This window comes from Heteronotia binoei, chromosome 16 (genome assembly GCF_032191835.1).
Source record: "Heteronotia binoei isolate CCM8104 ecotype False Entrance Well chromosome 16, APGP_CSIRO_Hbin_v1, whole genome shotgun sequence".
NCBI classification, from domain to species: domain Eukaryota; kingdom Metazoa; phylum Chordata; class Lepidosauria; order Squamata; family Gekkonidae; genus Heteronotia; species Heteronotia binoei.
The window spans coordinates 12171983-12183828 of record NC_083238.1 but is presented as its reverse complement, the minus strand read 5'-3'; the positions used below and the strand labels follow the sequence as shown (position 1 = coordinate 12183828).

The following is an 11846-nucleotide window of genomic DNA, read 5'->3' as shown; positions in this document are numbered from 1 at the left end:
CGGTTTTCCCATTCATGTTTGTTACACACAACCTGCGGGCAGAGATGCTCCCCGTTCAATAAGCAGCACACTGCAAGTCCTGACGCCAGGAATCTGATTTATTTATTTAATTGAGAGAAAGTATGAACAGAGAGTGAAAGACCCTCAGGAACCCATCAGTTTTCTGTGGGGTACAAGAAATACAGACCATTTTATACCTTAATGGGCTTCATCCCAAATTTGGGGAGGGACGGTGGCTCAGTGGTAGAGCATCTGCTTGGTAAGCAGAAGGTCCCAGGTTCAATCCCTGACATCTCCAAAAAAGGGTCCAGGCACATAGGTGTGAAAAACCTCAGCTTGAGACCCTGGAGAGTCATGAATGGGGCTGTGGCTCAGTGGTAGAGCATCTGCCTGGTAAGCAGAAGGTCCCAGGTTCAATCCCTGGCATCTCCAACTAAAAAAGGTCCAGGCAAGTAGGCGTGAATAACCTCAGCTTGAGACCCTGGAGAGCCATGAATGGGGCTGTGGCTCAGTGGCAGAGCATCTGCTTGGGAAGCAGAAGGTCCCAGGTTCAATCCCCAGTATCTCCAACTAAAAAGGGTCCAGGCAAGTAGGCGTGAATAACCTCAGCTTGAGACCCTGGAGAGCCATGAATGGGGCTGTGGCTCAGTGGCAGAGCATCTGCTTGGGAAGCAGAAGGTCCCAGGTTCAATCCCTGGCATCTCCAAAAAAGGGTCCAGGCACATAGGTGTGAAAAACCTCAGCTTGAGACCCTGGAGAGCCGCTGCCAGTCTTAGTAGACAATACTGACTTTGATGGACCAAGGGTCTGATTCAATTTAAGGCAGCTTCATATGTCCATATACAAAAAACCATGATTGGCTGCTCAAGAGTGGCTCCATATACTATGGAGAAACTTCTCTGGATACTTCTGCTGACCAGTTTCTTGTGGTTTACAGGTTCAAGAGGGCACATTCCTTTGTCCAGTCGAGGGTGCTTGCTCTGCTTTTTTTCTTGACTCTTAAAATAACTGGCTGCCAGGAAGTCAAAACTTAAAACTTTCTGCAAATGCATCAGCTTGTGATTAGAACAATAGCCCCTTTGAGAAGTTAATTACCTTCTTCAAGGACATTGGTGGCTATCGTGTTAAGAAGCAATCGGAATTAAAATGAACTCTAATATGAATTCTATATGCCTGACCAAAATGTTTCCCATATTCTGATGTGATTCTAAGTGTAAAATATGATTTCTTGGTGTACCTCTGGGTTGGTAATGTAAACTAAATATGCAAATAAGTGACATTGTTACCAGAACATATGAACATATGAAGCTGCCTTATACTGAATCAGACCTTTGGTCCATCAAAGTCAGTATTGTCTTCTCAGACTGGCAGCGGCTCTCCAGGGTCTCAAGCTGAGGTTTTTCACACCTATTTGCCTGGACCCCTTTTTTGGAGATGCCAGGGATTGAACCTGGGACCTTTTGCTTACCAAGCAGATGCTCTACCACTGAGCAACCGTCCCTGGCTGTCTTCTCTTTGGATGAGGAATTAGCAAAAGGGAGACTTAGGGAGAGCTATTTTTGTAGCAGGGTTCTTTCCACCAATAATATGAAGGTCTAGTGTCAAAAAGAAGTCTCCAGATTTAAATAGTTTAAAATGTTTACTTATAAAAAAGATGTTAAAACTAAAATAAAATCCCACATAAAATGAGAATGCACACACAATCAAGGAGCTAGGAAAATAGAGGTGAGGAATAGCGATTTTCAGGGATTGTTGATGAGGGCGATATTTACCTGTTCCAGACGTGCAGAAGTCTGTTTAGAGGAAAAATAGAGATAAGGACATGCATGACCAGTGTGACACATCCAATAGATCCAATTACAGAGAGTAATTGGGGGGGGGGGTACAGACTGTATATGGCGCCTTACAGAATACACACCGTAGCGGGGTTTGCTCTCAGTTTATATAGGGTTTGGAGGGGTGGAGATCCTCCCAGAGCTATGATGGCTCTTAATGGTCATTGATGTGTCTTTCCTGGTACCTGAATAGATTCCCAGTTCAAGACAAAGGCAAGAATGACCCTTATTTTTTGTCATGAAGGGCCATGATGGGCTTAATGTTAGGGGGCGGGGGAGAGACAGGAGGATGTCTGTGTTGTAATCTATATGCATTAAGAACAAGCCCAGACAAGTCCTCTGGCCATTGCAGAGAGTGTCTTCACTTGGCCTGTTTCTGACAAGGAATTTCTAGTCCAGGTCAGGAAAATGGGGACCCCATCGCTTAGGGGTGCTCCCATAAGGGCAGCCAGTGCCTCCTGGCTACAACTTTGTCCATCATGTTCATTGTCACAAGGTTTATCTACATGTCAAGGACATATACAGCCTGAGGAAGGGACAAACAGGGTTTTCCCATGGCAGTTTCTGGATCCAAATACAGCACAGAAGGTGAACTCTGAAGTTCCTGCCCACTGGGTCTGATCAGAGTTCTATTTTCTGCCTGTCCCACAGATACGTTTTCACTGCATGCTACTCAGCAGCCAATTGTCTAACTGAACAGTGATAAATTCAGTCAGCTAATAATAAATAAAACACTTTTTAAAAATGATAACGTTTGGTGTTCTTATGGTGAAACCTTATGGCTGGGTCCAGACCGGCAGTTTAAGGCAACACAGGGATGGCTCGCAGATGGATAAAATATCAAGTTCAAATGTGCACATCTGCCTCCCATCTGGCTCCTGTACTCATACAATCATAGACCAATTGTGCACTCACCTTACGCCGCTCTCACATTCGTGTTTTCAGCACGGCTTTCTTCCGATTTCCCACCATCTGTCCCGGGGCTGCAGCAAGGATTGTCGTTTTCACACAGCAAACAGAAACTGCTAAAAACCAGTTTCTGTTTGCTGCATGAAAATGCTGATCCTTGCTGCAGCCCCGGAGCAGATAATGGGAAATCGGAAGAAAGTCGCGCTGAGAAGACAAATGTGAGAGCGGCGTAAGGTGAGTGTGAAATCAGTCATAGAATCATACAGTTGGAAAGGATCTCCAGGGCCATCTAGTCCAACCCCCTGCACAATGCAGGAAACTCACAAATACCACCACCACCCCTAAATTCACAGGATCCGCATTGCTGTCAGATGTCCATCCAGTTTCTGTTTAAAAACCTCCAAAGAAGAAGAGCCCACCACCTCCTGAGAAAGCCTGTTCCACCGAGGAACCACTCTGTCAGGAAGTTCTTCCTAATGTTGAGCTGGAGACTCTTTTGATTTAATTTCAACCCATTGATTCTGGTCCTACCTTCTGGGGTCACAGAAAACAATTCCACACCATCCTCTATATGACAGCCCTTCAAGTACTTGAAGATGGTGATCATATCACCTCTCAGCCACCTCCTCTCCAGGCTAAACAAGCCCAGCTCCTTCAATCTTTCCTTATAGGACTTGGTCTCCAGGCCCCTCACCATCTTTGTTCCCCTCCTCTGGACCCGTTCCAGCTTGTCTATATCCTTCTTAAAATGTGGTACCCAAAACTGAACACAATACTCCAGGTGAGGTCTTACTAGAGCAAAATGATACCATCACTTCACGTGATCTGGACACTATACTTCTATCAATACAGTCCAATATTGCATTTGCCTTTTTAGCCACTACATCACACTGTTGACTCATGTTCAGTGTATGGTCCACTAAGACCTCTAGATCCTTTTTGCACATACTACTGCCCAGATTATAACCATACATGGGATTTTTCTTACCTAAATGCAGAACCTTACATTTATCCCTGTTAAAATTCATTTTATTGGTTTCAGCCCAGTTTTCCAGCCTGTCAAGATCATCCTGGATCCCATTTCTGCCTTCTACTGCATTTGGAACTCCTCCCAATTTAGTATCATCTGCAAGTTTAATAAGCATTCCTTCTATTCCTTTATCCAAATAATTTATAAAAATGTTGAACAAAACAGGCTCCAGGACAGATCCTTGAGGCACTCCACTTCTCACTCCTCTCCAAGAGGATGAGGAACCATTCACAAGCATTCTTTGGGTGTGATCTGTCAGCCAGTTACAGATCCGCCTAATGGAAACAGGATCCAAACCACATTTTACCAACCTGTCAACAAGGATAGTATGTGGAAGCTTATCAAAAGCCTACCTCAAAAAGCTACCACTTATGAAGTGGTAGCAAATTCTTTTGCTGCACGCCATCCACCTTTCTGGGCTTCTGAATGCCAAAGAGCACAAGCGAGGCAGATTGCCAGTGTGAAGCCACCAATCTGCTCTAAGCTCTCACCGGTATTCTTTTTAAAAAAACCTGTCCTAGGTGCATGGACACATGGGTGCATGAGCATATGGCCACTAAAAAAATGTAAGGAACAAAAGAAACTCAAATCACACTAAGGGGATGGTGCACAATAACTGTCTGACTGCACTGAAGTGCCCCTTGTGCAAGATACAAGCACCTTGCACAGGAGCGTCTGATCATTCTTTGTCTCCTCCAGTTTGGGGCGGCACAGTTTGGAGAGCCTCTAGGTGCACCTGAAGCTGCCTGTCTGTAGCCAGCCTATGAGAAGAATAGTTCATTTAATGACTTGACTTGACCAGCGACAGTCGCTGGTAGAATTATCTCACCTACTGTGTAGACGTAAAAGACTCCACAAGACGAGGAAATGAAACTCCCCCAATTTTGAGAAAATGAATGTCTGAAGCCACAGACTGTCCAAAATAATTGCAGTGCTGTTTGACAGCCGTTCAAGTTGTACAGTGGACTGGTGAATAGATCAGAGGTTCTGCTCGCATGAGACATGTGAGTAAAAACCACACCTGTGTACTATGATCAAAATAATTAAAACAATTCCTATAAGCTTCAAAAAATTAATGCATAAATTCATCCACAAAGCATTTAAGATTAAGTGCTTATGAATCTCCTCAGTCCTACACACACACATACAAAGTTCCTACAATTTTATCGTACGAATTTGTCAATAATACAAGACACAACATTCAAAAATTATTCAATTTCACATTAAAGAAGTGCAATGATCAACCAAGTTGCAAAAGTTCAACATCATTCAAATGGAGCAAAGATAATCAACTTTGGAACTCAAAACAATTATAACAGGCAACCGCATGTGTACTTTGCAAGTTAAAGAGTCCAGTTTTGTTTAAATAATAAGGTAATACCATGGTTTGCCGGATCAGTCCTTGAAGTTCATTCCAGCTTTATCCCAGAGACAATTTTTAGTAAATATTCTCTGATGATACAAGCTGGCCTCCATATCAATCAGACAATGACTGTATGGTTGAGTTTAAGTCTCAATGAAGAATATTATCACTTAAGTCTCTAAAAAAACATTGAAGCATATGAATAAAGTGCTGGTGAAAATTTTCTAAAGCTAGCTAAACTTCAAGGAATGATCTGGCAAACCATAGGATTACCTTATTATCTCCACAGAATGGGACTCTTGCAAGGTACACGTGTGTGTGTGCGCCAATCATAATTGCTTTGAGGTCTGAAGTTTCCAGAGAGGAACATCTTTGCTTCATATGAATGAAATCGAACTTTTGTGACTTGGATGATTATTACACTTTTATTATTGTGAAATTGAATGATTTTTTGAATTTTGTATGTAACTGAAAACATTCTATGAAATATCTGTAAGAACTTTGTCTATGTGTGTGTAGGACTGAGGAGATTCATAAGCATCTGCAGCACCTGGCATTGCCACTGGGAGTTCTGGCGTAGCTCCCTCCCCATGTTTGGGTTCTCAGTCAAATTGGTCTTGGCCAACCAGACAGGTTGGCCCTTATGGAAATTGGCCAGCTGTTGAGCAACAGAGTTTTGCAGGTTCTTTTTTGGGGGAGGGGTTGGGGCTTTCCTTCTCCCTATGGGGCGGTCCCCTTTACGGCCTTACCTTTTGAGGGCGTAACATTACCTTTGGGTGATCATTTGTTGCCTGCAACAAAAGATAAGATCCTAAAGGGGGAGTATGTGGATATCTTCTCCCTCCTGTTTCGGGAGTTGGAGAAGAAAGATAAGGAGGATTTGGACGACAAAGAAAAAGAGAAATTGAAAAAGCGCAAAGTGGACTGACTTTGGCCAATTGGCTGCCTGGGTTTTTTATATATGCTGGCGTGATTGCACGCACCCAGCCTTGGTGGGCGGCTGCTCTTATCCAGTATATGGATATCATTTATAAAGGGTACACGATGTTTAGTGGGCCTACTTGGATTCAATATGATGAAGAATTTCGGATGAGGGCTGCTTTGTACCCTTCCCTTCAGTGGGATCACATTCTCCAGCAGCTGTGGCTCCAAGTCATGTCTCCTGCGTGACCAAATTTGGGGAACTGCTCGGATAGTGGTCATTTGGTGGCCAGGTCAGCGGCGATTTCTTCAGCTTTGTCATCCTCTTCCCGCAGTTCTGCAGGGCAGACCGTTCAACCATGCCTGCTTTGCTGGGAGTTTGGCTCCCAAGGATTGTGCAGGAGAAAAGCTTGTCAGTTCAAGCATGAATGCCCCATGCGTGGCGGCTCTCACTCCTTCAGTAACTGCCCCAAAGCATGGCCATGTAGGAACCAAAAGAAACAAGGCAGGGGTGGAAGTAATTACCAGGCTGGAAAAAGGGCCCAGTCCAATAAAGGTGGGACCTCTTGAGCACTGGTTGTCCGGTATCCGCATAGGGTTGATAGCGTTTACTTGTTAAAAGATTTCAAGTTCGGTTTTAGGATTCCTTTTCAAGGTCCATGGGTTGCATTTTGGTCCGGGAATCTTGGTTCTGTTAAGGGTTTGGAGCATGTAGTTCGGGATAAGATTGCCAAGGACTTGGCAGAGGGCAGGATTTGGGGCCCATTTTCTAATCCCCCATTTCCTAACCTTAGGGTTTTGCCCTTGGGTGTGGTGCCAAAAAGGTACCTGGTGAATTTAGTTTGATTCACCATCTCTCCTTCCCCAAAGGGAAGTCAATTAACGATGGGATTCCTGAGCACTTATACTCAGTTAGGTATACCAGCTTTGATCAGGCTGTGGGCGTGGTACGATGCTGCGGTAAGGGGGCAGAGTTGGCTAAATGCGATATTAAATCTGCATTTTGCCTTCTACCTGTCCATCCGGCTGATTTTGAGCTTTTAGGATTTTCCTTCGAAGGGCAATTTTACACAGACAGAGCTTTGCCAGTGGGCTGCTCTGTCTCATGTGTGGCTTTTGAGTGTTTCAGCATGTTCTTAGAATGGGCTGTTCGCGAGAAAGTTGGCTCACAGGATGTTGTTCATTATTTGGATGACTATCTCTTTGTGGGTCCTGCAGGGACTGGACATTGCGCACAGCTGTTTTCTGATTTCATTGAGCTGGCTGCAGAACTGGGGGTTCCGTTGGCGCAGAAAAAAATGGAAGGTCCAGCTCAAAAACTTAACTTTTTAGGGATTGAGTTGGATACCCGGGCACAATTGTCTAGAATACCTATTCAAAAAGTGGCAGATTTGAGGAGTAGGATTAATTCTTTCCTTCTTAAGCAAAAGGTCACATTGCTTGAGCTCCAGCAGCTGTTTGGGCATCTTAACTTTGCTTGCAAAGTGGTTGCGCCTTGTCAAGCTTTTCTTCCTAGGCTATGTAAGGCTATGGCAGGCCTCCGCCTGCCGCAACATGGAACCCAGGTTACCAGCAGCATGAGGGAGGATTTAAAGGTATGGCAAGAATTTTTGGAGTCCTTTAATGGGATTTCTTTTTGGACAAATTACATGAGGCTTGAGGCGGAGCTTCAGGTCATGTCTGATGCTGCTGGGTCTTTAGGTTTTGGGGTTTATTTTCACGGACATTGATGCGTGGATACATGGCCAGATTCATGGTTTCTTACGTTTCTCGAGCTCTTTCCCGTTCTTGTTGCTGTGGGGGAATTATTTGGCCAATTGCACAATTCATTTTTGGTGCAATAACATGGCTGTGGTCCATGTCATTAATTCCCTTTCATCCAAATCTCAACGGGTTATGAGATTGGTGAGGGCCTTCACTCTGCGTTGTCTGCGGCTGAACATACTGTTTTTGGCCAAGCATGTTCCTGGGGTAAACAACAGGGTGGTTGACATTCTCTCTCATAAACAGATGGAGAGGTTTTGTCAGCTGGCCCCAGATGCCGATCACGAGCCAACGCCAATGCCTCAGGAGCTATGGCTGATTGGAGAGCCAAGGCCTGCAGAGCGATAGGCCTTGCCATTGCGCCTAGCTCCAGAAAGTCTTACAAACGTGCTGTGCGGCAGTTTGAGAACTTTAGGGCAGAGGTAGGGTATCGCATCGTTTGGTCCCTCCCGGTGGAGCAGTTGCTCCACTATTGTGTTTCTCTAAAAGGTAAGGGATTGGCCGTGCGATCCATTAGGGGATGCCTGTCTGCGTTGGCTTTTGCTAGCAAGGCATTGGGACACAAGGAGGAAACAGCGGACTTTCGGCATCGAAAGATGCTAGAGGGATGCTTTCGGCATTGAAAGATGCTAGAGGGACTAATCTTGATACTAGGAAGCCTATTTCCCCTCTGATTTTTAAGGGCTTGAAGGGGGTTTGGGGCACAGTGTGTGCATCTTATTTTGAGTCTGCACTGTTCCATGCTGCTTCCTTGGTTGCCTTTTTTGGGGCCCTTAGAGTTAATGAATTAGTGGCAGGCTCCAGAAATGATGTTTCTGGTAATGCTTTGTTGCTTCAGGACCTGAGGTTAGTTGAAGGTAAGGCGGTCATTACCGTTCGAAGCTCTAAGACCGACCAACATCGCAAGGGACTGTGTTGGAGCTAGGCACGTGCTCTGAGCTTGAGTTGTGCCCAGTTTCCATTTTGGCTGCTTATTTGGCAGTTCAGGGGCCCAATGATGGGTTTTTGTTTTGTCACCTTAACGGCAGCCCACTGACAAAGCATCAGTTTTGGGCTGTGACTTCCCGGGCTTTAGCCAAGCTTGGGTTATCCGGCATGCAGTTTGGTTCCCACTCCTTTAGAATTGGGGCGGCCTCTACAGCTGTTGCCCTGGGTTATCCTTCTTCCTCTATTCAACGCCTGGGCCGTTGGCACTCATCGTCCTATAAATCCTATGTTCGCCCTCTGCTTAGTCCCTAGCTTTGAGTGTGTGTAGTTTAAATGTTAAGGTTCTTGTTCTAGTTTGACTGTTTTTTTTTTTCTTTTTAGATGCTGCTGTTCCTGGCCAGAGGAGCTGAGTTCTCATCTGTGGGTACAGCTATGTGTTTTGAGCCAGGCATCAGGCTTGGAAAACTTCAGACGGCTCTCAGCTGGGACTCAGCCAATATGTTACTATTGAATGGCGGGGGCACTGGGGTCTTCAGCGGCCTGGTCTGCTGCCATTGTTATTTCATGGGAATGCTGGCCCTCCTCCATAGGTTTTAATTATTCACCTTGGAGGGAATGATCTTGGGCTAGTAAAAGGCAAGGCTTTAGTCTTGCAGGCCCAAGAGGATTTTTGGTGCATTAGGGAGAGATGGCTTGGGACCACTATAATTTGGTCAGCCATGATTCCCCGCCTTGTTTGGCATAGTGCTTGGGACCCTGCAGATATAGAGAGGTCCCGTTATAAAGCTAACAAAGAAATTAGGAAGGCATTGGATGGGGGGGGGGGGGGGTTGGGCCACTATCTGCCCCACCCAGATATTTTTACGAAATTTCCTGACCTCTACAGAGGGGATGGGGTGCATCTCTCTGAAAAAGGTAACATGCTTTTCTTGAGAGATCTTCAGCAAGGGCTGCGGGTGGCCTTTGGCCTCCCGGTGGGTGCTAAGGCTTAAGTAGAGACTTGGCCTTAGTAGTGGCAGGTTTTTACGGGGTTTATGGTATTATGCAGCTAGGGGAAGACCAGAAAGCATCCCCCTTTTAGGGGATTAGGGGTCTGGCAGGATCAACCTTTGGGTGTGAGGACACGGGGTGGGAGAATGCAGACTGTCCTTGAAGTTCGGCTAGAGGGTGCCTTCCATTGAGATGTGCATCTGGTGGTTGGGCCCTCTGGGGCTTGCCTCCTTGCTGGGCCAGCCTGGCGGGAGCTGTGCCACACAACTCCTGCTGGGGGCTGGGTCTCTCACCCGCTAATGGCAGGGGAGCAGTCTGTTGAGACCCCAGGCCCTGACCAGGCCGCAGTTCTGGTTGCCCTTGCCATATATTATTTTACTTAATAAAGTGGCCCTTAGTTATACCAATACCTTGTGTCCGACTCTTCATTCTGACTTGGGGGGGAAATGTTAGTTGAAAGTAACATGAGAATTAGGAATGTGTACTCCAAAAAGCACCTGACTGATATCTTTCATGTATATTTGTTTTGTACTGTTTTTAGAAGGGTTGGGTTCTCTTCTCCTGCCTTTGTTCTACAATGTTTAGCTGTTTTGCTTTCTAATTAGAGTTGTGAGTGAGCAGTGAAGTGGCCAAGTTTGCGGATGACACTAAATTGTTCAGGGTGGTGAGAACCAGAGAGAATAGTGAGGAACTCCAAAGGGATCTGTTGAGGCTGGGTGAGTGGGCGTCAATGTGGCAGAAGCGGTTCAATGTGGCTAAGTGCAAAGTATTGCACATTGGGGCCAAGAATCCCAGCTACAAATACAAGTTGATGGGATGTGAACTGGCAGAGACTGACCAAGAGAGAGATCTTGGGGTCGTGGTAGATAACTCACTAAAAATGTCAAGACAGTGTTCGTTTGCAATAAAAAAAGGCCAACGCCATGCTGGGAATTATTAGGAAGGGAATTGAAAACAAATCAGCCAGTATCATAATACCCCTGTATAAATCGATGGTGCGGTCTCATTTGGAGTACTGTGTGCAGTTCTGGTCGCCGCACCTCAAAAATATATATAATTTTTTTTTGCCACTGTGTGACACAGAGTGTTGGACTGGATGGGCCATTGGCCTGATCCAACATGGCTTCTCTTATGTTCTTAATTTTTAAAGGGTTTATGCTTTGAGGGGAGAGGGGGTCCAAGCAGTTACTTGTTTTTTTAAAAAAATGTATCTTTTGGCATTCTTCTGGTTCTGGTTTTAGTTTTTCTTCCAAGGCTGTAAAAATATTCTGGTGTGCTTGAGGGGGGATGGTTTTGAGGTGTTCCTGTAGATTATGAAAAATAATTGTTCCACAGGAAATTTCTGGTTAGGTTTTAATAACTGTTGAAGATATGTGGGGGTTTAGGTATTTTTAAAACACAATATAAATTTCAGCTTGGTGTTTAGTGTTCTCAAAAATTATAAGGCTTTGGTTAGGCTTCCAAAATCATAAGAAGAATTTTTTAGGGTTTTTTTTTAAACTAATTAGAACATAGGGTTGATTTTCTTTTTTAAAAAAATTAGGCTGATCTGGGCTTCAAAGCAATTGAAGCCAAATGGTTGTTGGGGGAGGGTTTCAGCTGACCTTTCAGTCTTCCAAAAATGAAGTCAGGTTTTCAGAAATACCTAATGATTAACTTTATTTTTGGGGAGGAAAATAGGCTTCAACTGTATGGTTGGAAAAAACTAAACCAAGACTTTCATTCATTCATTTATTGGTGGTGGGGGGTGGAATCTGTACTTCTATCACAGGATGTAGTTAAAAAAGAGAGATGCCCTGGTTACAGCTAGATTAATTGTGTCTAGATTATATTACTGCATTGTGTTCTACATGAGGTTGTACTTGAAATGTGTTTAGAAACACCAGAGAGTTCAGAGAGCTGCAGCCAGGATGCTGACTGGAGTGGGTCATAAGGGACCATGCACCATGGCTTCCAGTTTGTTTCCAGGCACAATTTGAGGTATTGGCGCTGACAAAGCCCTATATGGTTTGAGTGTACCTGAAGAACCACCTTCAGATAGGTTGGTGTTGTTAGTGTATGAGGCTAGATCTGGGAGATACCGGTTTCATTTCCCCACTTGCTCCAT

The 11846-nt window shown here is 44.9% G+C and overlaps 1 non-coding gene across 1 annotated transcript; it reads left to right on the top strand.

Moving 5' to 3' along the window:
* Window positions 1–360: 360 nt before the first annotated feature.
* Window positions 361–432, top strand: TRNAT-GGU (transfer RNA threonine (anticodon GGU)). The gene has a single exon. It is a non-coding gene; the product is annotated as a tRNA-Thr (tRNA).
* Window positions 433–11846: the final 11414 nt, after the last annotated feature.